At 38.8% G+C, this 26,528-nt stretch overlaps 1 protein-coding gene across 1 annotated transcript in view; it reads left to right on the forward strand.

Moving 5' to 3' along the window:
* GPR158 (G protein-coupled receptor 158) overlaps nucleotides 1-26,528 on the forward strand; it is a 298,531-nt gene that overhangs the window by 185,083 nt on the left and 86,920 nt on the right. The gene's annotated exons all lie outside the window — the stretch shown is intronic.

Genomic DNA, 26,528 nt, shown 5'->3' on the forward strand with positions numbered 1-26,528 from the left:
GCTTGCATTTAATAGTATAAGAATAATTGTCTAGTCACATAGAAAAAGACAGTACTAGGTCATGTTCTAAGAGCATTTGCAATAAATCTGAGATGAATACACCCCTATGGGTTTGGTTATTATGAAGTTACTGAAAACTTTTCCCAAGGCAGTTTCTGAGAAGTCAGATTATGGTGGACTCAGAGATGGATTAGACATAGCAAAGTAGAGAATATAAATATACCACTTTCTTCCAAGAAGCTTAGCTGTAAGGTAAGTAGAAAGAGGCTATGACTAAATGGACAAAGAGGAGACTCAGGATTGAGGGAGTTTTGTCTGAGATGATGGCAATGTACTTATAAACTGCTGGAGAAAGGAGAGAGGTGCAGGTTGAAAAAACAGGGTCCCATGAGAATGGAAGGGAGGCTCATCCTGAGCACAGGTGGAAATACTGACTTTGGATAGAAGATCTTCATTGTATCTCAGACGAGCAGGGTGGTGATGCTGATGATGCAGACGTCAATAATTTGGGGTTGAGGTAACAAAATTGAAGAAATTCTAGCTTGAACTTTCTGTCTGAGGTTTGGAATAAGGTCATTTACTGAGTGTTCTCAAATAGAGCAGGATAGAGAGCTGAGAAGACTATGCTAGTTTGGCAATAGCCACCACTGGGGAAGGACAGGGGCCATCCAAGTGCACACACGAAAAGACTGCCGAGAGCCCAGCTCAAAGAGGACAGCACAGACATTTCCCTTAAGTTCTGATGGAAGGAGGAAAATACAGAAAATTGAAAAGACAGAAAATAGTAGCATAGGTTGTTATGTTACATGAAGGGTTACCATTCAAGGAACTACACATACTTTGCAAGTGGCATCTTGCTTTATGTCCGTTTGATTTTCTTTAAATAGATTTACAAAATGTTCACTCTCCAAGTTTCTTAGTACATTTACAGCATTAATATGTGTGACCATTAATTAATTTTAGAGAAATCCCCAGGAGGGAGAGAAATAGCAGTAATCAGCATCTTCAGTCACAAATGGAGAAAATAATGCCAAAGATACTCCCAAGGTCATAATGCAAACCACTATTTACCCATAATTAAATGAGCAGCGTCTTCCAAATTCAATGAAAGAGCACATTTTATAAGACATTAGTGGGAGTGTTGTAGTCACATGGTGTCTTGAGCCATTGCTGTCTCAAGAGCACAGTATCAAGTTGTAATTGATATATCCCAGTTAGAAGTCATGGAAATTTATTTTGTGAGTTTTATTTCCTAATACAACAGAGATCAGCAAAGTATGACCTGCTGACTCTTTGGGGGAAAATGAATCAGAAGAAAAATGTTTCCTGACATGTGGAAATCACTTGAAATTCACATTTCAGTGTCCCGAAATCAAGTTTTATTGCAATAGGCCACACTTGCTTATCTACATGTTGCCTCTGGCTGATCTCGCACTGTGGTGACAGAGTTGAGTAGCTGTGATGGACATGGTTCAGGCTGGAAAGCCTAAAATAGTTGCTCTCTGGCCCTTTACTGAAAAAGTTGGCTGTCACTTAAAATGCAGCACCTGCCTGGTCCAGTTTCCATCCCCACCTCTCCCATCTCTCAGTGCCTTGCATCTTGCATTCCAGGGTGTTTGTCTTTTTGTAAGGAACTCTTAAACACTAAAAATGAGTGAATGTACAGCTAGAATTGCAGGTACAGGTCAGGAGCCTGGATACATTTTGGCTAAAAGGTCCCCTTGCATCCTTTAATTTCACCATCCAGTCACTTCTGGCAGCTACAAACACGACTCTAATTTGGAGCATTTGCTAGTTTCTTGACCATTGTTCTCTTTGTAATGTACCAGGGCCTTTTAGATCCTCAACTTCCCATTTTGAAACAATGGTTGAGCAGGGAGGCAGAACAGCTAGGCTTCAATCTGTATTTCACACATAGTTACAAGGAGCTCAAGTCCATTGCCTGGTTCTAAGTTCTGCGGGCCTGACAAGTATGGCTTGGCTGCCTTGGATCATAATGTTCAATTTTATGTGTTTTTATTTTACTGAAACAGAATTTCATTTGGGCCATGAGCTCTTGTGCACGTGTGCCAAGTTGATTTGACTCTGTGTAATGACCCTGTGGACTGTAGCCCTCCAGGCTCCTCTGTGGGATTCTCTAGGCAAGAATACTGGAGTGGGTTGCCATGCCTTCCTCCAGGATGAGCTCTTGGGCCACTGCTAATTCATATTCAATTTAGCTTTGTTAGTGCATTTGGAGGCAGATCTTGCTCAGCTGGAGTTCCATGTGTGTCTACTGAACATTTGGAAACTATTATCTCCCGTATCTGTGTTCCTCAAGCTTGAGGTCCTGAGCCATCCTCTGAGGGGCTTCAGAGCTCATTTGCCCCTCTTCCTCATATTTCTGTCTTGAGTACCTTCTGTCGTTTGATTTTCTCTGTTCACCCAGAGAGAATCAGAGGGCTCTCAGGGGCAGGGCGGGCAACCAGGATGAATGTATTTCTTCTTTTCATCAGAGATTTTTAGAGACGAGCTCTCATGAGACCAAGGTTCTCACCTGTCTTCCTTTTCCACATCCATAAAGATCATGTTCTTCTTTATGCACCTGTAAATATGTAACCTGGCTTCCATGGGGGCAGAAGGTGCACCTGTTCTTGGTAGGGTTTCCTGTCTGCAATATTGCAGTATTGATGAATTTCTCTGAGGCTTCCCTTCAGCATTGGATCTGAGCACCTCCTGCTAAGCTGAGCCTTGGCCACCACCTTCAGGCTGGGCCCATCTCTGTATAACCCTGAGAAGCAGGGTAAGGCTATTTTAAGAAATGACACTCTGGACTGTGCCTTGAGCAGGGTTCCTTTGCCACAGCCAGGAAGAGAGAAAGCAGGGCCTCTCAAGCAACACCTTTGTTGATGACTTGTTAGACTTGGGTTCGATCCCTGGATCAGGAAGATCCCCTGGAGAAGGAAATAGAAATGCACTCCAGTATTCTTGCCTGGAGAATTCTGTGGACAGAGGAGCCTGGGACAGTCCATGGGGTCACAAAGAGTCAGACACAACTGAAGTGACTTTCACTTCACTAGTTGATGTTTGTAAAAGAAAAGCATAGGTTTCCATTTTCCCATTTAATTATCCTAACAGTACCCTCCCAACCATGCCTAGGAAATACATCTGACGGGAGACATTTGTTTCATTTGAAAGAAAACCGAATTGACATGAGAAAAAGTTCAAGCTGAGGAGAAGTGGGCTTCTCATGGACCATTTTTCTCTTTCTTCTCTTCGTTTGCAAACTGTGAGACTTAAATTGTCTTTATAATGCTAATTAGCAAAGTGACAATTTCCTGCTTATCACAGACCCTAGAAATGTGCAGGATTTTTGAGAAATAAAATGTTCTCTGAAGCTCATTTACCCATTCTAATGACTTGCCAGTTTATTTTATTATTGCTGTATAAAATATTACTCAGTTCAGTTCAGTCGCTTAGTCATGTCCGACTGTTTGCGACCCCATGAATCGCAGCACGCCAGGCCTCCCTGTCCATTACCAACTCCCGGAGTTCACTCAGACTCACGTCCATCCAGTCAGTGATGCCATCCAGCCATCTCATCCTCTGTCGTCCCCTTCTCCTCCTGCCCCCAATCCCTCCCAGCATCAGAGTCTTTTCCAATGAGTCAACTCTGCACATAAGGTGGCCAAAGTATTGGAGTTTCAGCTTTAACATCATTCCTTCCAAAGAAATCCCAGGGCTGATCTCCTTTAGAATGGACTGGTTGGATCTCCTTGCAGTCCAAGGGACTCTCAAGACTCTTCTCAACACCACAGTTCAAAAGCATCAATTCTTCAGCACTCAGCCTTCTTCACAGTCCAACTCTCACATCCATACATGACCACAGGAAAAACTATAGACTTGACTAGACGGACCTTTGTTGGTGAAGTAGTGTCTCTGCTTTTCAATATGCTGTCTAGGTTGGTCATAACTTTTCTTCCAAAGAGTAAGCATCTTTTAATTTCATGGCTGCAGTCACCATCTGCAGTGATTTTGGAGCCCAAAAAAATAAAGTCTGACACTGTTTCCACTGTTTCCCCATCTATTTCCCATGAAGTGATGGGAGCAGATGCCATGATCTTAGTTTTCTGAATGTTGATCTTTAAGCTAACTTTTTCACTCTCCACTTTCACTTTCATCCGAGGGCTCTTAAGGGTATATATTATTTTCTGTTTCAGAATATAATATTCAGATAGGATCATTTTTGACATTTCAGTAATGCAGTCAATTTTTAGCTCTAGAATACAAATTTAAAATAGATTAGAGGTAGGACTCCTAGTCTCATTTCTAAAACATTTGGCCTCATTTTCCTTATGAAAACTAGGAAGGATAGGGATGCAAGGTGAATAATAATAGCTGAGAAGCTTAAAACAAATAAAAAGGCCATAACTTTTATTGGCCTCTGAAATTTAATACATAATTATTATGGGCGCTCTTATCGTGTATATTTACTATTTACCCAGCTTCTTTCTTTGAGCTTCTGCATGCCTTTATCTCTAGAATTTTATCTTCTTACTCAACTCTACCCACTCCACTCAGCTCACACAGATGCTTACTAAAGCCATGGTGCTACTGCTCGGCCCTGTCAACACGATTCTGTCTAAAGGTGTCTGTGTACCTGATTCAGTCAGTGCTTAGAAAACCGTGTTCTGGCAATGCCATCATAACCAGTTTTCCTACTCCAGGCTCTGATGACTTGAACGTTGCTCTTTCTGCTGTGTACTTCCCTGGTGGTTCAAATAGTAAAGAATCTTCCTGCATTTGATCTTCCTGCATCAAATCCTGGGTTTGATCCCTGGGTCAGGAAGATCCCCCAGAAAAGGAAATGGCAACCCACTTCAGTATCCTTAACTAGAGAATTCCGTGGACAGATGAGCCTGGTGGGTCCCAGTCCATGGGATTGCAAAGTTTCAGACATGACTGAGCAACTAACACTTACTTTCACTTTCTGCTGTGGAATTTGTTCCATGAATCTCCTTTTCCTGACTGCTACCTCCTGGCTAGTTTATTCAGACGCTTATTACTAGATGCTTACTGCTGGTGGGTGATTGCTATTTCCGATGAAGTCTCATGTGCATGGGTGGGGTGGAGTGGGTGTCCCTTCAATCTGTTAGACTATCAGTTTCAAAATCCCCTGTACAGTGTTTTAAACTTTGGATGAGCATACCCGTTCTCCAGTCTTAGGAATACGTTTCTTGGAATGGGGCCTCTACACACACATTATTTTTTAAATTGTTGTAGTTGTTTCTAGTACACCTCTAGGGTTGGGAAACATGACATAACCTTGAAAATTATGTTTCATATCCTCTTCTATGGCTGGAGGTAAAAGCTAAAAATAATTCTTCTCATCTGGGGAAGCAGAAATGAGACTTTTCCTTATTAATCTAGTATTTTTCACAATCACAAGACAGTAGAACTTTTAGAAACCTTAGTTAATCTATCTTTTTCGCTTTCATGGGTCGGGGGGAAATAAAACCAAGGAGAGATGTATTCCTTGAGGCAGTAACTTTCAGAAACAGTGGAGCCTGGTGGAGAGTGAATGAGCCATTCATAACTATTGTAGATTCACTCACAGAAAGGAAATTCTTGAGCTGTTTACCCCAGATCATGAAATAGCTAAAAAGAAAGTTTATTTTTAAATGTCTATGAAAGATGATTCTAAAAGAAATCAAACATGGAGGAATGCCCTTGATTCGTCTACTCTGGGTATTAGCAGCATGAAGGGAGTAAGAGAGACAATAAAAGCTATACAAACTAAAATGGAGGTTTAGGGGGTTTTTTTCTTTGACACAAATAAGCAAACAGAGAAATGCTCGCCTGAAAGTAAATGAGCAGTTAGGCACAACAGCAAATGAAGCAACAATGCAGAATGCAAACACTGGTGGCTCACCAGTGAGATAAATATGGGAAATAAGCTGAAAGACATGACTGCATGAGGCAGATGTAACAGAAACAGACAGCCGAGGAGCATCACATATAAATAATACAGGCAGCTGGAGTTCAGCTGAACCCATGACCTGCTGTTTTCCTATTAACTCTTCCTAAACAAGCTCAAACATTTCCTCTGCACTCCGGACCCAGAGTCCCAACTGCCTGATTGATATTTCTGCCTGTGTCTCTCTGCATCAGTATGTTTAAAACCAACTCTGCGTCTTCCTCTGCCAAAGCTAACCCTCTCCCCCTCTTCCTGTCACCACCATCCGTCAAAGACAGAGGGTGTATTAGGACCACAGCATCATCCCTGACACCTCACTCTCCTGCATCCTCCAGAGCCCGCCCATCACAGATCCCTGTCAAGCTGAGCCTCCAGTGCACTCACTCGTGTCCATCTCTGCTGCCTCCATCTTGGTCCAGGGTACCATCATCTCTTCCCCAGATTGTTACACTGCCCTCCTGCATTTATCCAACTTTTCCAATATCTTCTTTACCCTGCAGCCAGAGAGAGCTTTTCTAAATTCAGTTTAATCATTGTATAACCTTAGAAACCTTAGAACCTCTTTCCTTAGAAATCCTTTGATGACCTTTTAGCTATAGGATAGAGAACAAAATTCTAAACCATACTTAGAAGTACTGGCATGATTGACATTGGCTGTCTTTACAACTTCAACACTTAACGTCTCTGCCCTTCTTTTGACACTTCAGCCATACCCTTCTGTCGATGAGACGCACAGCCCAGGAACTTAGCATCTGAGCTGCACTGCTTAGAACACCATCATCTTCTCCATCACCACCTACCTATTCAGCTCCTTTTTCTCCTTCCAATCTCTCATATCGCAAGCATCTATCACTCAAGAAAGCCTCTCCCAAGCTGTCATTCCTGGTCAGATTTCTTAGTCTTTCTATAGCACAGTGTTTCCCAGCCTTGGCACTGTTCATGTTCTGGACTAGACAACCCTATATTGTGGGAAGCTGTCCGGTGCATTGTAAGTAGCATTGCTGACCTCCACCCGCTGGATGTAAGTTGTAACAATTAAAAAGGTCTCCAGACATAATCAATACTTCCTGGGGGGACAAGTTATTCCCTTTGAGAACCACAGCTTTAGAGCAATCTCTTCTACTTCAGTCTGTGATGTCTGTTTTTCCTAAAAAATTGAATACTCCATGAGAGCAGGAAGTCTATGGTTTATGTGTGCGTGCACGGGTGTGTGTTTGTGTGTGTGTGTGTCTGTGTGTGTTGAATCAAAGAATGGGGGAAAAAGCCCAAAACACCATACGGGATTAATGTCACTATTTGATTCTAATCTCCAAAGTTCATTCTTTGGTTTTTGTCCAGAAGGAAACTTGAGAACTCCATCCATAGTATTATTGAATTTCAGATCAGTGTAGTCTTGAGGTAGAGTTCACTGCTGCTGCTGCTGCTAAGTTGCTTCAGTCGTGTCTGACTCTGTGCGACCCCACAGACAGAAGCCCACCAGGCTCCCCCGTCCCTGGGATTCTCGAGGCAAGAACACTGGAGTGGGTTGCCATTTCCTTCTCCAATGCATGAAAATGAAAAGTGAAAGGGAAGTCGCTCATTCGTGTCCGACTCTTAGCAGCCCCATGGACTACAACCTACCAGTCTCCTCCATCCATGGGATTTTCCAGGCAAGAATACTGGAGTGGGGTGCCATTGCCTAGAACATTAGTTCTCTAGTATATATGGTGTATATACTTCTGCTCTGTTGTTGGAAACCTCCAGATCATCAGGCTCTTGAGGAAGAGACTCAACTTCTCTAAATCTAAATAAGCATCCTCAAAGTCGTACTCATTCTTCACGTAGCTGTGTGGCAACTTGGTATTATTAACCACTTGGGAGAAAACTATACCGACAACATAGCTAAAATTTAAGCTCAAAATGGAATACAAAGTCTTTCTTACTAGAGGAATGTATATGGAGGAATGTACTCTCTGCCTTCTGTGAGGTTTTCTAGCAGATACAAATAGCTGATGGAAAAAGTAGATATAAACACACTAGTAATAAGTGGAAAAGTAGATAGGAGTGGGTATACAGAGCAAGTAACACTTGATTCTAAATGGAAGGAAACATCAGGAATGCCTTTCCAGAAAAGGTGACATTTGAACTGCTGTCAAAGATGAGTAGGCATTTTCTCAATAAAAGAACAAAACCTGCAAAGTTCTTGGGATTAAAAAGAGCACAGTGGGACACAGCATGTGGTCTGTAGAATGTCTGAGATGAAGCTGGAAAGGTTGGAAGAGGCTAGGACACGAGGAGCTTTAAATGCTGAGATAAGGAGTTTGGATTTATATATAGCAAACTATCCCAAGGATTTAAAAAAGGAAATGATACGGTTGCATTTGTATTTTATAGAAATCTCTTTGGCAGAAGGTAGAAGACACCCTGGAATGTGTGAGAGTCCAGGTTTAGAGACCAATTGTTGTTGTTGTTTAGTTGCTAAGTCGTGTCTGACTCTTTGTGATCCTGTGCTAAGTCGGGTCTGACTCTTTGTGATCCTGTGCTAAGTCGGGTCTGACTCCCTTTGACCCCATGGACTGTAGCCCGCCAGGTGCCTCTGTCCGTGGGATTTCCCAGGCAAGAATCCTGGAGTGGGTTGCCATTGCCTCCTGCTGGAGACCAATTAGGGATCTGTTGTACTAATTTCCAGGAGAAATGAAAACCAACATGACTTAAGACAGTGACACGATAGGTGGGAGAAAGGGAATGACTTCCGAAGACAATGAGGAAGTGGAAATGACATGATGTTGACAGTGGTGAAAAAGAAGAGTCTAGAATGTTCCTCAAGATTCACACATCAGTGTGATTTCCTGCATGCATCATGAAGCCATTAACAAAGGGGATTTCAAAGGAATGGGTTTGAATGGACAGAGATGAGTTTGGTTTTGGACATGCTGAGATTAAGTCATTCGTGAACTCTGGTTATAGAGGAGCCAGGTCTGGTCCTCAGAAGAGAGGTCAAAACTAGAGATAGATTTGCATTGTCATGATGGGGTTGTCACTGATGCTGTGAGAATGAACAGGAATCCCAGAGAAAGGGTGAGAAGAACAGGGGCAGGCTTATTGTGTATCACTGAAGAAGAGTTTTCGATAAGAAAGCCCTGGTTCTGTCTTTATCCACAACTTGAATCACCTGAAAGATTTATATTTTAAGATTCAGGAAGGCAATGTAATCAAATTATTTTTATGTCCATTTGCTCTGATTTATTTATTCTGCTGGTATCAAGAGAACTAATGTTTGAGATGCCTTAAAATAATTTCTATTTACAGCTCTCTGTGAGCCTGGAAGTCACAAAATCTTTGTAAATTTTGCAAGTCTTTGAGAAAAGCCTTCATGAGATGCACTTTCAGACCACAGGCATATGGTGAGAGTGCCTGCCTTCCAAAGCAGAGACTAAGAAATAGAAAGGTTTGGTTATAGTTCAGATAGTTGTTGAACTGGTTTGGCAATAATGGGTCAATTCTGTTTTAATGACTACATTTTATTTTCTTGATGGCATACTTTGTCTATGGATTTCCATATATATCTATTATAGAGCTTTTAATATTTTATCTGGCATATGGTCTTCTCATATTAATGATGAGTGTGAGGTTTAAAAATATTCACAACCTATAAGTTGAGAGTTATGTTTTATTCAGCAAGAAATTTTAGGACTTCAAGCCCAAGAGGCAGCATCTCAAGTAGCCCTGAGAGAACTGCTGCAAGGAGGCGGAGGCGAGGAGGGAGCTAGGTTAAATAGGAGTTTTGCAGCAAAGGGCAGGTAGTTTGAACATCAAAAGATTATTGTAAATTAAGGAAAGCCAGATATCCCAAGTTAAGGGATTGAGCGCTTTTCTGTCAGTGAGAAGATACAAGAGTCTGGGCTCACTGAAGTCATTCCTTTGATATGTACCCCAGCTGTTTGAGGCCAGTATCCTGTGTTTTCACATCCTGAGTTTCCTCAGGACTCACTGGCCCCACGCTGGCGGGCTGCAGTCGCTGACGACTGTGACATCCTTATTTACTGATACGGCAGGAAATACTCCGTTTCTCATGGGAGGTGTGAATGTGGCCATTTTAATGACATAACCCAGTAGCGCTGCATGTAGTTATTTCATAATTGATGAGCTCAAATTAAGTTCTAGTCTGTTTTTTAATTGAAATATATTTGACATATAACATATAAATTTAAGGTGTGCATATTAATTTAATACATTTGTATATTTTAGTGATTGCCATTGTAGTGATTAATTAGCACCTCTGTTACATTAATGAATTATCTTTTTTTAACTGGTTAGAATAATTAAATTCTAGTCATTTGGCAGATTTGATGGTTGTAGTACAATGTTGTCATCTGTATTCTATATTCTACAATGTTGTCATCTATATTCTATATTTTCTTCCTATATTGGGCTTCTATTAAAATCTGTCTGCCAAAACCAGTTGTAAACAACCAGGTAATGTGAACAGATTCTCATATGAATTGATCTGAATGTTTATCAGCAAATAGATTCATTTTTTCCTATAAGACAAAGAAGCAACTTTTTTTGTATCTGTAGTGATATTTTAAATTGGCAGATACAATAGGGATGATAATACAACAAAATCTTCTGTCAGTTTTAATAATAGCAAATGAGATTTTTATTGCTCTATTTGTTTCATGATGCCCTTTTAGAAAAAGGCATTTTCCAAGGCCAGAAAAAAAAGTGATTTACCAATTGAAAGGCCATACAAAATGTTATTTCAAATTTAAATATAATTGGAATATACTAGCAAAAACTCACTCATATCAGAATTGAATTCACAAACTTAATGAATGACAAAATTGTTTATACCTAAGAACAGAATCATAATTTAGCAATAGATCTCTAGACACTATTTTCAAAATAATTTTTGAGTGTACTGAGAAATGACCAGGCATGTATGTTTTATACAGTAATGATACATTTTCCTGTAAATAGCATATTCTTAAAGAATTGGATTTAACTTTAAATTTTAATAGATTTTAGGATAAACTAATAGCTCAGCTGTTAAAATAATCCACCTGCAATGCAGGAGACCCCGGTTCAATTCCTGGGTCAGTAAATTCCCCTGGAGAAGGGATAGAGTATCCCCTCCAGTATTCATGGGCTTCCCTGTTGGCTCAGACAGTAAAGAACCACCTGCAGTGCGGGAGACCTGGGTTCAATCCCTGGGCTGGAAGATTCCCTGAAGGAGGGCATGGCAACCCACTCCAGTATGCTTGCCTAGAGAATCCCCATAGACAGAGGAGCCTGGCGGGCTACATATAGTCCATGGGGTTGCAAAGAGTCAGACATGACTGAGCAACTAAGCCCAGCACAATACTAGTAAAGTTTACCCAAAGGCACAGAGCCAGTAAGCAAAACTCAGATCATAAAGACTACAGAGCTTACATATTTAAAAAATTTTTATTTTATATTGGAGTACAGTTGATTTACAATGTTGTATTAGTATCAGGTATACAGCAAAGTGATTTAGTTATACATACATCTATCCTTTTTCAGATTCTTTTCCAATATAGGTTATTAAAGAGTACTGAATATAGTTCCCTGTGCTATACAGTAGGTCCTTGTTGATTATCCATTTTATATGTAGTAGTCTGTTTGTGTTAACCACAACCTAATTTATCCCTCCCCTATCTTTCCCCTGTGTAACTATGTCTGTTTTGTATGTTGTAAGTCTGTTTCTGTTTTGTAAATACCTTCATTTGTATCATTTTTTAGATTCCACATATCAGATCAGATCAGTCACTCAGTAGTGTCCGACTCTTTGTGACCCCATGAATCGCAGCACGCCAGGCCTCCCTGTCCATCACCAACTCCCAGAGTTCACTGAGACTCACATCCATCGAGTCAGTGATGCCATCCAGCCATCTCCTCCTCTGTTGTCCCCTTCTCCTCCTGCCCCCAATCCCTCCCAGCATCAGAGTCTTTTCCAATGACTCAACTCTTCACATGAGGTGGCCAAAGTACTGGAGTTTCAGCCTCAGCATCATTCCTTCCAAAGAAATCCCAGGGCTGATCTCCTTTAGAATGGACTGGTTGGATCTCCTTGCAGTCCAAGGGACTCTCAAGAGTCTTCTCCAACACCACAGTTCAAAAGCATCAATTCTTCGGCGCTCAGCCTTCTTCGCAGTCCAACTCTCACATCCATACATGACCACAGGAAAAACCATAGCCTTGACTAGATTCCACATATACGTGATATCATATGGTATTTGTCTTTCTCTACCTAACCTCACTTAGTATGATAATCTCTAGATCCATCCATGTTGCTGTAAATGGGATTATTCATTTTTTATGACTGAGTCATATTCCATTGTATATATGTACCACATTTTCTTTAAGAGCTTCCATATTTAATTAGCACATTGTGTGTGATGTTCCTCTTTCTTGAAGTGTGAATAGAGAACTCTGAGCTTCTTCCTGTCAATTTCTTGCTCCCTTTCTTCTAGGGCTCTCTTCATCTTTGCAAAGTAATCAGAAGTAAATGAATGGAAAGTATGGAAATGTCCTTGGCTTCAGTTCAGTTCAGTTAATTTCAGTTGCTTAGTCGTGTCTGACTCTTTGTGACCCCATGAATCGCAGCACACAAGGCCTCCCTGTCCATCACCAACTCCCAGAGTTCACTCACACTCACGTCTATCGAGTCAGTGATGCCATCCAGCCATCTCCTCCTCTGTTGTCCCCTTCTCCTGCGCCCAATCCCTCCCAGCATCAGAGTCTTTTCCAATGACTCAACTCTTCGAATGAGGTGGCCAAAGTACTGGAGTTTCAGCTTTAGCATCATTCCCTCCAAAGAAATCCCAGGGCTGATCTCCTTCAGAATGGACTGGTTGGATCTCCTTGCAGTCCAAGGGACTCTCAAGAGTCTTCTCCAACACCACAGTTCAAAAGCATAAATTCTTCGGTGCTCAGCCTTCTTCACAGTCCAACTCTCACATCCATACATGACCACTGGAAAGACCGTAGCCTTGACTAGACAGACCTTTGTTGGCAAAGTAATGTCTCTGCTTTTGAATATGCTATCTAGGTTGGTGATAACTTTCCTTCCAAGGAGTAAGCGTCTTTTAATTTCATGGCTGCAGTCACCATCTGCAGTGATTTTGGAGCCCCTAAAAATAAAGTCTGACACTGTTTCCTTGGCTTAAATGTAAATTAATACAATATACAAATTGAAGCTACAAATGGTAGAAATACCAGAAAGTTATGTGCTATTGCTTTCTTTGCAGGTTTACCCCTTAGGTGATAGGTCTTGCAAATTGGTGGCACCAATTTCATGAGACCTGAGGTATAATAAAAGGTCTATTGATTTTTATCTTTAACACCTTAGTGCAGGTTTCAAATCCTTTGTTATTTATTTATTTTTAGGAAGGTACGATTTTGTTGTTGCTGTGTTTCAGTCTCTAAGGTGTGTCCAATTCTTTGTGACTCCGTGGACTGTAGCATGCCGGGCTCCTGTGTCCTCTACTGTCTCCCTGAGTTTGCTCAAATTCAGTTACAATTTACATGGAGTGAAATGCATTAATTCTACAGGGCAGTGAATTGGACAAATGCATACACCCATGTCATCTACACCTTTATCAAGATGTAGAAGTTTCCATTCGCCCCAAAGAGTTCTCTCTTGCCCTCTCTCAGTCAATCCCTACTCCTTCCTCTCAGATTTCTATCACTGTAGTTTAGTTCTACCTGTTCTGGAACTCCATATAAATGGAGTCATGCAGTGTGTTCTTTTTTGCATCTGACTTCTTTAATAAATACTGTATAGTCTTTGAGGCTGATCTTGTCTGTGTGAATCAACACTTTCCCCCTTCTATTTTAGTGGTATTTCATTGTAAGACTATTGTTATAATTTATATATTCATTTTCCTGTTGGATGGATATTTGGGTTGTTCTGCTTTTTCATTATTATAATAAAGTTGCTGTGAATATTCTTATATATATATATATATATATATATATTTGCAATCAAATGTTTTTCTTTTACCTGTGAGTAGAATTGCTTGGTCACACAGTAGATGTATTTTTAACTTTTATAAGATGTGGCCAAACCGTTTTCCAAAGTGGTTGTACGGTTTTAAATTCTCATTTCATATTCCCGTCAGCAATGTATGGAAATTCCCCTTGTTCCAAATCCACTCCACAATTGGTATTGTCAGTCTCTTTAATTTTAGCAGTTTTAGAAGGTATCTTTTTATAGCTTTAATCTTTTCAATCTTTTTGTAAGATTAGAGTTTAATTTCTTTTAGTTTTTTTTAAAAAAATCAGAAACGTTCCTGGGCAAGCAGAGACTAGAGTTTTAAACTGTTCTGTATTGTAAAATCAGTGTATTTTATAGTTTGAAAAAGACTGAAAATTTTAAGTAATAATGTAAAAATTTCCTGTAAGTCCACAATTTAGTTTTTTAAACATTTAATTTCATATACATAAATTATAGACTTAAACTCTTACATCATAAAGTGTGCCCTCAAACTTTGAATTTTATGACATAATAAAATTCAGTATATCATAGAGTATATCATGATTTATTTTACCATTTTTCAACTTTCTGGGATTTGGATTACCCCTAATTTTGTCCCGACATGAATAATGCTGTGTGTGGAACATTCTTATAACTAAATCTTGTGTATGATGCCGATTACTTCTTTGAGACAACTTCCTGCCAGATCACAATGTTGCCTCATTGTCCTGTTTCCAGTCTTTATACCTCATTGTCTTTAATAGAAATCCCAGAATAATATAAAATCCCACTGCTGCTATCACATGTCCTTATTGTGTGGCTGATAATTCCTGCCTCACCACTAAGATTTGGGCAGTGTATTTATGGTGGATGTTCTTTATTTTAGAAAGTAATGCTTCTGGAAGTTGCTTTCCTCATTAATTTTAGTTGTGATAAGTGTGCCATTCAGGGAGGTACTCTGTGCAGTTAGTGTAAAATGTTGAAACTTACACAGTCTGATTAGTTCTCTGAAACTCCTGTGTCACTGCCTTGTGTGTTACAGTGAGTGAAAAGTGAAAGTGTTTGTCGCTCAGTCATGTTTAACTCTTTGCGACCCCATGGACTGTAGCCTGCCAGGCTCCTGTGTCCATGGAATTTTCCAGGCAGGAGTACTGGGGTGGGTTGCCATTCCTTTCTCCAGGGGATCTTCCCAACCCAGGGATGGAACCTGGATCTCCTGCATTGCAGGCAGATTCTTTACCATCTGAGCCACCAGGGAAGCCCTATATTGTGTGAGAAGTCAGTGAAACTAACATCTGAGGAATGAGTTGATGTGAGCCAGGTGAGGGTTAGGGAGCCTGGTAGAAACAAGCAAGAGTGAGGGAAGAGGATGTGCTCTGACAGCCATAAGGCAGGAGCAGCTGCATCTGTGGAATGAAGAGTGGCCAGGGTGGCTGGAGCATAGTAATCTTACGGGACAGGGTGCTGGACAGGGCTGAGGGGGAAGCAGGGCTCTGAGGTCCAGGCCTCTCACTTGGTTCAAGTTTTTGACTGTTGCACTTTGCTAGAATGTGATAACAGTGACTGATATTAAATGTCCTTTTCCTCCTTTTTTTTTTTTTCCCCATGCTTTTTCACCTTAAATTTCACTCTGGTAGATATTGGAATTGTGAATTTTCTTTTACATGAAAAATTTTTGTTTATTGCCTTTTTCTCTGGGCTTTACTATTTACATTTTTTTTCTATCTTCACTTTTTTCCCCCATAAATATAAATGTGTACAAAAGGTCAGACCCTTGAGGTGATTTTTGAATACTTCTCCTCTTGAAACTTGTGGTTAAGTACCTTGTAAGCAGACTTTATTTTGGTTGTATTTTATCACTTTTGACCTACTCTGAGTATCTGCCCATCTCTCTCCTTTCATCCTTTTTCTTCTTTCTTCTTTCCTTCCTCTTTTGGCATAAGGATTTTCAGTTGATCTTTACTTGAATAATAAGTGAATACAATGTTGTACAAAATTAACACATAAAGAAAAATATAAAAGCAGTAATAAAAGGCCCTCCATTTCCTCTCGCTTCTACTTCTCTTCCCAGAAAATTTGTAGCATCAAGGGTTTGATCCATGCACACACACTCATACTATGACTTTCACTAGTAAAGATTTTTTATTTAAAAATTATTTCTAAAAATCTTTGAAGCTTTTTTTTCTGCCTGTATATATGTATTTTTCTCATATTTTAAAGAGCTTCATTATATCATGTCATATGGCTGAACCAGTAAAACTACTGGTATATTCTCTGTTATTGATATTTCATTTGTTTCAACTTATTTACTAGACATTATACCATTAGTGCTTTGGTAAACTTTCTTGTGCATATATTTTTGTGCAAACATGCAAGTAATCCTTAAAGACAAACCCCTTTGTGTAGAGTGGCTGGTATAATCAAGTACAGACACTTAAAATGTTGATATTTCAAAACTGCATTATCAAGGGCTTTATCTATTTCTGTTTCTATGAGCATGAAAGTGCCCATTCCTAGAATTCTAACCAGTAACTGATATTATCAGTCTTTTTAACTTTTTCAGCCTAACAGATTAAAAATGAGATATTTTAAATTTCTATTTCCCAATTACTTGTGAGAGTAAGTACTTTTTCTCATTTTTATTTCTGTTTGTATTTCTGCTTTGAATTTCCTATTCACAGCAGGGTTGTGATTTTCTATTTCACATGCGTCTTTACATTTCAGTGGGAGGTTAGTAAAGGTTGCTTCAGGAGCTGCTATCCAATGCTATTTTAAATGATAGCTTTAAAAGTTGGATTTTGAAAATGATAGGGGCAAGGTTGAGCGATATCATTATGTAATGTCAGTTTCATGGACAAGTTCTTCAGCCCCATTAAACCTCAGCTGCCTCATTTATAAAGTGGGAATAGCAGTAGTACCTACTACAAATAGTACCTACTATTTGTCATGAGGGTTCAGTATTTTTGTGAGGGTTAATTAATATTATATGAAGTGCCTAGAATAACAGCTGGCACACAAATTCAACTGACATCATTGTTATTGTTCTCACTGTCGTTACTCCCACTTTTATTATCAATGTTTGTGAACGAGAGATGTGCCTTTGGGGAAAATGCCACGGAAGGAGAGACTTAGCACTGCTGGATACACTTTCGGGTCCCTGTGCTACCCAGTTCTTGATTTATTCCCCATTCTCCTCAGTTGGTATTTTCATTCCCAGGATTTATGCATTTATATCTCTTTCATGATTTTAAAAATGTGGTCCAAAAAGAAACAAAGAGGAAACTATAGTAATCGGGGCATATTTATGGGGGCGGAAGGGAGCTGCTGTTCAGGACCCTGAAGTCGCACGCACACACTGTGCTGTGAATCCTGTCACATGATGAAAGCTGGGTTTCAGAGGCACCTGCCGCCTTATCCAGCTTCTGCTTCAAAGACAGAAAGAAGAAAGGGAGGCAAACCTCTTCGTTTAGCCTGCCCTCAGCAAAGGCTTAGGGGATTTTCTGAGGCACAGATATGTGGAAGTTATGGTTATTTAGACTGACTCCTGATGGAATTTACATGCACAACTGGGAAGAAAAGGCTTAACTACTTCTTTAAAAAATCTTTAACAGAAGATAAAGGTGATGGGTCCCTTTTACTCCTGAAAGGGACCTCTGCATTCCAGTTTCTGATTGAATGAATGTAGGTACCTTGGTCTGCTTCCTTATCAGAATAGTCTCAGAGGAAACAGTCACTGCCAGTGAGGTTTGGAGCCACCAGTGAGGCCCAGTGTGCAGACAGCTTCACTCTTAACTTACAGAGTTCAAGATCTTTGCCTTCAGGCATTAGGTGTTGACCATACACTTGGTCTTCCAAGTCCTATTTGGAGGAGCAACCATTAAATTATTACTCTAGCACTCTGATTGGTAGTTATGATATCCCTAAGAATGGGCAAGATTTAAGGCATGGAAGATATTACCAGTTGGGGATTAGGAGGAATAAGGGAATTCCTTTGAAATATATGCCTGCCTTGAAGAGGGCAGGCCTGGAGAGATGACGGAAAAGGTGACATGAAGGTGTTTGTTGTCTGATGCAATGAGATGAAGGCAAGAGTGAATACAGAGGAAGGCAGCTTTGAGAAAGCACAGAGCATAGTGACCTCACCTACTCCTATCTCCATCCATCCCATCAGCCCCACCCATTTTACCCTGGACCTAGAATTGGTAGAACGTTGAACTAAACGTAAAGAGATGGTTTCTTCTACTTCTCTCCTCTCTCATTTTTTCTTCCTCCTACCTCCTCTTATTAAGATTTTCACTGTTTATAATAATTTCTCTGCGTTACAGAGGAGACTGTGGATTAAAAGTGAAAAATTTCCTCTCCACTTGAAAGAGGATCAACCTGCATGTTGCTTTTCAGATTAACCATTTATTTAGTTACCTGCAGGTCAACTGGTAAAGAATCCGTCTGCAATGCAGGAGACCTTGGTTCCCTTCCTGGGTTGGGAAGATCCCCTGGAGTAGGAATAGGCCACCCACTCCAGTATTCTTGGGCTTCTCTGGTTGGCTAAGGGAATAGCCAACAATAAAAAAATAAAGAATCTGGGTGCAATGTGGGAGACCTGGGTTCGATCCCTGGGTGGGGAAGATCCCCTGTAGGAGGGCATGGCAACTCACTCTAGTATTCTTACCTGGAGAATCCTGATGGACAGAGGAGCCTGATGGGCTACAGTCCATGGGGTCACAAAGAGTCGGGACAGAATGAGTGATTTAGCACACACAGCATACTTCTCGTTCATTACTTAGTGAGATGGTTGGTCAACAGAATTTGGAGGGGATTCTGGAAAATACCAAATGTAAAAGCCTGGTACCTCAAATGATAGAGTCTGCAATGCAGGAGACCTGGGTTTGAACGCTGGGTCAGGAAGATCCTCTGGAGAAGGAAATGGCAACCCACTCCAGTATTCTTGCCTGGAAAATCCCATGGATGGAGGAGCCTGGCAGGTTACAGTCCATGGGGTCACAAAGAGTTGGACATGTCTGAGTGACTTCACAAAACCAATATTTCATAAAAACCACTTCTATTTCTACCTTGTATATTTTATATGGTTTGACTACAAAAGAGATTAATCAGTTACCATTAACCAGGATGGGAAACATGAAGAGAAAAACAGATTGGAGAATGGAAGAATTTAGTTTTTGAAATCTTGAAGTCATTCAGTTGGCTGTTTTACAGCCAACTGAAAATAGGGGGCTAGAGCTCCAAAAAGAGGTTTAGGCTGAAGATTTGCAGTCATTACTTTTAAAAGCTTCAAATATCAATTGCTTATAGAAAACTGCTTTAGTAATAGTTTAACCTTCAATGAAGTTAAACACAATTGCTTTTTTAAAAATCTATTATGTTGTAAAACTTTTTCTAATTTTTGGTTTTATAACATTGTTTTAATTTTTCAGTAATTATCCACTGTCAAGTTTCTGCTTGTTCTTAATTATTTCTCTTGTATCTTTTTCAGTTGATAATCTAATCCTAATGCACTTGTATAATACATTTTAGAGCAAAGAATAACTAATGGGATCCAACAGAGAGAAGAGAGAAGACTAATGAAAGGAAACCTCAGTTAGTGTGACCTTTTTGAATTCTGTATTGAAGGGTTAGCATTTATTTCTAATTAAAACTTATGAACTTATTATTGAAAATCTTTCATGAACCACATTCAAAAATAGAAAACTCTAAAATATCAAGGTAGTTATTATACATGTTATGATTTGCTAATAAACATTAAGACTAACTGAAACAGCAGATTTTAGTGAAACAAATGGTTAGAATTGACAATCAGAATGTAAGCAGGATGTTAGTTAATTAATAAGACTCCCATTTCCTTTCTCTTTGTCTTTTGCTAAACAATTTTGGGTGATACACTGTACGTGGACTGAATTTCATAATACCCATTTTTTCGTTCTTCTTAGCGCTCCCAAATTTGGTGAAAATCAGATCCAATTTACTTCGTCTACACTTCAAATATTTATACTATTTTAGCGATTGAGTTTTTAATTCTTTTCTACATCACCTTTACATCTAAATAGCACTTGTTTTCCACGACACTTTTATAACCTGCCTCTGTTTTTGCCTGTCAGATATAATACTGCTATTTTTTTATTTTTAGTTTTTTTTTTTAATTTGGACTATTTTTAAGGTTTTTATTACATTTGTTACAATATTGCTTCTGTTTTATGTTTTAGATTTTTGGCCAAGAGGCATGTAGTATCTTAGCTCCCTGACCAGGGATCAAACCCATACCCCCTGCATTGGAAGGTGAAGTCGTAACCACTGGACTGCCAGGAAGTCCCTCATACTGCTATTTTAAACTTCTGAACTGCTTACTCTTCTTACAAATAGGGAGCATCTCTTGCAACTGTGTTGTCATCTATTGGTTTATTCACTGAAATGTTCATCATTTTTCTTTGTATATTTGTAAATGTCTTGTCAGATGGAAACTTTTTGAGTCAGTGTGGAGTATAAAATAAGGAACATAAACAAGTTTTAGAATGTTTAGACTATTTCCAAACATTAGATACAGTATGAAATATTTCTTTGTTTTACACTCTGTCTAGTTATTCTGTGCATTTCCAAACATGCTTTGGAAGATAGACAGTGTGTTAAAGACAAGCTTAACAGTTCTAAGCAATTCTGTTCCCATTTTCACAACTTTTTTCCTGTTTAAGAAGCCCGGGAAGAGCTGATGTTGTCCAGCTAATATCTGATGAACTCTATTGCCTATGTGTGAGCAGTAGTATTTTAAAGTAGTCACCTTACAGATCACAGTGTTCAAAATACAAAATTAAAATAGAAATCTGAGATTAGAAGTTTTAAATGATAAAGAAAGATTGCTTAGGTCTGTTGATACTTAGCAATCAAGTGAAACCGAGCAATAATTTGTCAAGTCTCTTGAATTTCTCTGAGTATAAAATATTCTTAAGTTTAAAAAAATGACTTATGTCACACTAGATGATATTTGAGTTAACCTCAGTGTAACAAAGATTGATATTTGAAAAAGTAAAGTATTTTGTCTCGTTACTGTGAAATTTTAAAGCACTTATTATTTTATGTTTTAATTATCATTCCATTCCACTTTCATGAGGAGGAATTTCTTTCAACGATCTACTTTTTATTTGAAAATATATCCATTAATCTCAATAGCTTTTAATCAATAGTGGAAAGCTGAGCAGATGACATATTTTGCTTTATTAATTTATTGCCACTTAAGCAATCCTTTTCAAGGCAAGAGTCTTTGTAATATTTCAGTCTGCACCACTCACTTCCGTGTGCTTTTTTGACACTTAGAGAATTCATCTCCATCTTGTGGTATATGAGTTATTCTATTTATTAGTATTGAAGAAAGGAAATTGGAGGTTGCAAATCAATTACAGAGAAGTAGCTGCTATTTTTGCAAAGAAGCTATGGGAAAAATGAGGACAAATCAGGACATGATGGTCCACAGTTTGGGATTGTGTTCCAGTGGCCTCTTGTCGGGGGAGGGGCTGACTCAGGGGATGATGAAGTCTGGTAGGAAGTGCTTTGGACATAAGCACAGAAGGATGAGCTTGACTGAGTAGAAGTGATCCAGAATTTTCCTTCTTATGTGTCTAACTTATTCTGCATCTCTGCAATAGCAGTTGAGTGTCAACAACTTTAAGTGAAAATCCGGCACTGAACTCCCTAAAGATGAGACACTCGGGGGACACTTCTAACTGCATTATGTGAATCAAAGCAAAGAGAATCGGTAACTGTTTCAAATCTTGCAAGAGCAACCAGAGATATTTGTGCCCCTCAATAAATGGTGAACCATAACTAATAAGGAACTACTGGTTATTTCTTCTTTCACATTTATAAAATATCATTGACTTTTTCTTTATTTAGTGTGCTATACTATTTTAAACAGTATGAAACTATATATTCATTACTCTGAATTTTATTTTGGGTAAACTTATTTTTCTAAAAGGTCTTAAACAGCACCACTGCATATTACCATAACATACAAAAATGGACTTTCTTGTGAATCTTAGAAATTAAAATAATTCTTAACTAAAGCCATGTCATAGTTTGTTTTAATGTTTTCATAAAACTGTCAGAAATTTTACATCAACTAGCCTCCTTTAAAAATAATATCAGGGGTGGGGCCAAAAAAAAACAATAAAAATAATATCAACCAAATTCCTTAATTGTAGCTCATGTTTAAATATTCTAATAGTGCTGCATATTTTTGTTAGTATACTATAACATACAGTCCTGTACCTTTGGGTGAGAGGATCAGATTGGATACACAGAGGAAATCACCCTGACGTGGGACCAGCAGCTCTGGATGATGGGACCATGTGCTGTCTGTCACTCATCAGCTAGAGTGGGCTTAGGTGTGTTGACCCCACCTCTTACATCTGTCCATGAAAGACTGATGAGCTTCCATTGACTGAGAACCTGCTCTGTGTTGGGCAGCATGATTACAAATCTTCACAGCAGTCCTTCAAGGTGGGCATCACTATATCCTTTCATAAATGAAGAAGATGAGGCTCAAGCAACTTGCCCATGGTCACACAGCAAATGAGCAGCAGATGCTGAGATTTCAAACCATCTGGATATAAGCCCATGTGTTTTATTCCACAGATTTATAATCATCTGAGTTACTTATATTTCAGTTTTGGAAATCACTATCCTGACCATTTTTTTCTCCTTTTCTAAACCTTTTTTTTTTTTCTACTGTTGTGAATTCTTCTGAAAAACTACTATTGATTTTTAACTAACCACATTTTGAGCAGTTCTTCCTTGACACAGTTTTCTAAATCTGATTGGTTTTTCAGTGTTTCATCACAGATCTTCTTAAGACAAACTAATTGTACATAGTCTGTCAAACTGGGTGTGTCTGTTCTCATCCATTGATATAACTGTAAATAAAATTATTGAAAATAGCATTCTCATACCTCTCAGAGTGAGGATTCTTTTTAGGTTCACCTTTCACATCTTGTCTCCAATTTATTGTGGTCTACTTATTTCATCAGGTAGTTGGGTTTCGTTTGTGATCTCTCTGTCTATGCTTTTCTCTATAGAAATAGACAAATCAAAAGAAAACGTGCAGCTTGTGAGACTATTCTGCTGTCAGAATGGCTAATTTCTTTCTGTAAATGATATACAATTATAGAGTTTTGGTTTATCACCCAGAGCTGTGCTAGTTTGTTCTTTGCAGAATTGAATTCTCTTGCTTTCTTGTATTTTCATCCTACATCCTGAAGTCCAGCTGTATAAAAAATGTCTTCATGCTCAGAGGTTCCTTTTGTAATGGAAAGAGACTTTAATTGCTGCAAGGCTGAAGGTATCAGCTGTGATCAAAAATAGCTGCACTGTTTTAGCAAGATATACATTAATTGCCCCAGTGGTTGAACAATGTTTAACAATTATAAATGAAGGAGTTAGCCCCTATAGGATCAAGAAAATAATTTCGAGCTATTTTAGTTATTTTTTAAAGTTCTGACTTGAGCATTCTTATCATCTTATTACTTCCAGTAACTCAGCTTCCTTTCGGTGCTTACATCCTCAGCAAATCCTGTGACAAGCTATGCTTCATCTTATGCCTCTGTACTTTTGTATCTGGAGATTATGGAATTGAGAAATTGACTTTGACATAATTTTATAAAATTAGTGTGGTAAGATTAGCCTTTCTCTTTTGTCTACAGATCTGATATCTGACCGCTGTAAACCTTCGTAGGTCAGTTCTAAAAGTTTAAGAAATGGGGAAAGTGGAATGGAGTGGAGTGAGGTAGAATCTGCCCCCATCTGTTGTAAATCCTGGAATGATATTTATTAAGCTGTCTGAAGTCTAAGCCAGAGTTAGGCTCACTTAGCTCCCTAGGTTTATATTTACCTATAAGTATCATATTGCTTGGTCATTTTATGCATGTTGTCAGTACTGAATAAAACGTATTAAGTAGATATTATTAGGAAGGGCTTTGTTTAGAATTCTTTGCATATTGCAATGCCCAGTGGTAGAATTTTCTACTAGTTGAGTTGACACATTTTACATGTTTTTTTTTTTTCATTTTATTCATCTAATTATTAAAATACATATAGCAATACATGACTGTGTCTCCAAAGAAAGTAAAATATTTCCAGATAAATTGATCTGTCCTCAAATATACTTCTCCAGGGGAAGAAAGTACATTCTTGTCAGTTTGGCATGTATCCCTTCAGACCTGAATTTGATATATTTATATATTATATATATGTATATACATATAGAAAACATACAGTTTTATATAAATTTTTAATACAAATATTATACTGTATAAATATACATATATTTGTAATAATATTTATATAAATCAGTACTGTATTATACTATTCAACATACTGTATATTGTTTATCATTTTTCAAGAAAATTTTTCAGAGTTTTCCACTTAGCAACTCTGGTTAAAAAGAGTTCCATACCACCATTTCTTTTTTCTTTAAAATTTTTTAACATGAACCATTTTATCAAAAAGTCTTCATTGAATTTGTTACAATATTGCTTCTGTTTCATGTTTTGATTTTTTGGCAGTAAGGCGTGCAGGATCTAAGTTCCCCACCAGGGCTTAAACCCACACCCCCTGCATTGGAAGGTGAAGTCTTAACCACTGCGCCACCAGGGGAGTCCCCCGTACCACCATTTCTATCTCAGGCAAAACTGTGAAAGAGATGAAATTTTTTCTTGGCCTCTGTTATTTTGTTCATTATCTTTTTTATCCATTCTTGTTTTTCAATCCATCCTCTCTCCTTCCTTATCCTATCACTGAGACACTAAGGAAAAGATTCCTGCCCTTGACTTTGAACTTAAGTCACTGTATTACTTACAACATGTGTATTAATCTTTAGCACCAAATACAAAATAAAGTACTTTGCTCCAGTTAAAAGAGCTTCCAGTTACCAGTAAGTCAATGTGGAAAGGTTTCAGGGAGCAGGAGATTGCTTCTTTGTCCCTGAAGTTCCACCTGTTGTGTACCCACTCTTTCAGTGAGGCCATAAAACCAACTTTGCCCGAGTGTTAGGGGAAAAAGAAACCAAAGCACAGATTTTGTACAGGCCTTACATCTGATTATGGAACCATTTGTTTGTTTTTAATTTAATTTTATTTTTAAACTTTACAATATGGTATTGGTTTTGCCATGTATCAAAATGAATCCGCCACAGGTATACACGTGTTCCCCATCCTGAACCCTCCTCCCTCCTCCCTCCCCATACCATCCCTCTGGGTCGTCCCAGTGCACCAGCCCCAAGCATCCTGTATCCTGCATCAAACCTGGACTGGTGACTCGTTTCATATATGATATTATAGATATTTCAATGCCATTCTCCCAAATCATCCCACCCTTTCCCTCTCCCACAGAGTCCAAAAGACTGTTCTATACATCAGTGTCTCTTTTGCTGTCTCGTATACAGGGTTATTGTTACCATCTTTCTAAATTTCATATATATGTGTTAATATACTGAATTGGTGTTTTTCTTTCTGGCTTACTTCACTCTGTATAATAGGCTCCAGTTTCATCCACCTCATTAGAACTGATTCAAATGTATTCTTTTTAATGGCTGAGTAATACTCCATTGTGTATATGTACCACAGCTTTCTTATCCATTCATCTGCTGATGGACATCTAGGTTGCTTCCATGTCCTGGCTATTATAAACAGTGCTGCGATGAACATTGAGGTACACGTGTCTCTTTCAATTCTGGTTTTCTCAGTGTGTATGCCCAGCAGTGGGATTGCTGGATCATAAGGCAGTTCTATTGCCAGTTTTTAAAGGAATCTCCACACTGTTCTCCATAGTGGCTGTACTAATTTGCATTCCCACCAACAGTGTAAGAGGGTTCCCTTTTCTCCACACCCTCTCCAGCATTTATTGCTTGTAGACTTTTGGATCGCAGCCATTCTGACTGGCGTGAAATGGTACCTCATAGTGGTTTTGATTTGCATTTCTCTGATAATGAGTGATGTTGAGCATCTTTTCATGTGTTTGTTAGCCATCTGTATGTCTTCTTTGGAGAAATGTCTATTTAGTTCTTTGGCCCATTTTTTGATTAGGTCATTTATTTTTCTGGAGTTGAGCTGTAGGAGTTGCTTGTATATTTTTGAGATTAGTTGTTTGTCAGTTGCTTCATTTGCTATTATTTTCTCCCATTCTGAAGGCTGTCTTTTCACCTTGCTAATAGTTTCCTTTGATGTGCAGAAGCTTTTAAGTTTAATTAGGTCCCATTTGTTTGTTGAGTTCCAGTTTATAATTTGAAATCACAGGCTCCTCTACCCAACCAGAAGGAAGGTAATGAAGTTTTAAGATTGTTTAATACATCCACTTATAAAGGAGATAGATTATTTGCTCTTAGAATATGTAAAAGTGTGCACCACTACAACTGTTATGAGATAATGATGGTTGCAATATAGCTAACAACCCACTGGCCCTAAAAAAAAGAACTTTTATGTTTTCTACCATCAGGCTTTTGGCTCTTTTGGGGTCATTTTGGATCCCAAGCCTTAGAACAATTTTTATGGCTACTTACATATAACTCTGGTTTTCAAATTCACAATCCTGCTGATGTTT

This window comes from Bos taurus, chromosome 13, assembly GCF_002263795.3.
Source record: "Bos taurus isolate L1 Dominette 01449 registration number 42190680 breed Hereford chromosome 13, ARS-UCD2.0, whole genome shotgun sequence".
NCBI classification, from domain to species: Eukaryota; Metazoa; Chordata; class Mammalia; order Artiodactyla; family Bovidae; genus Bos; species Bos taurus.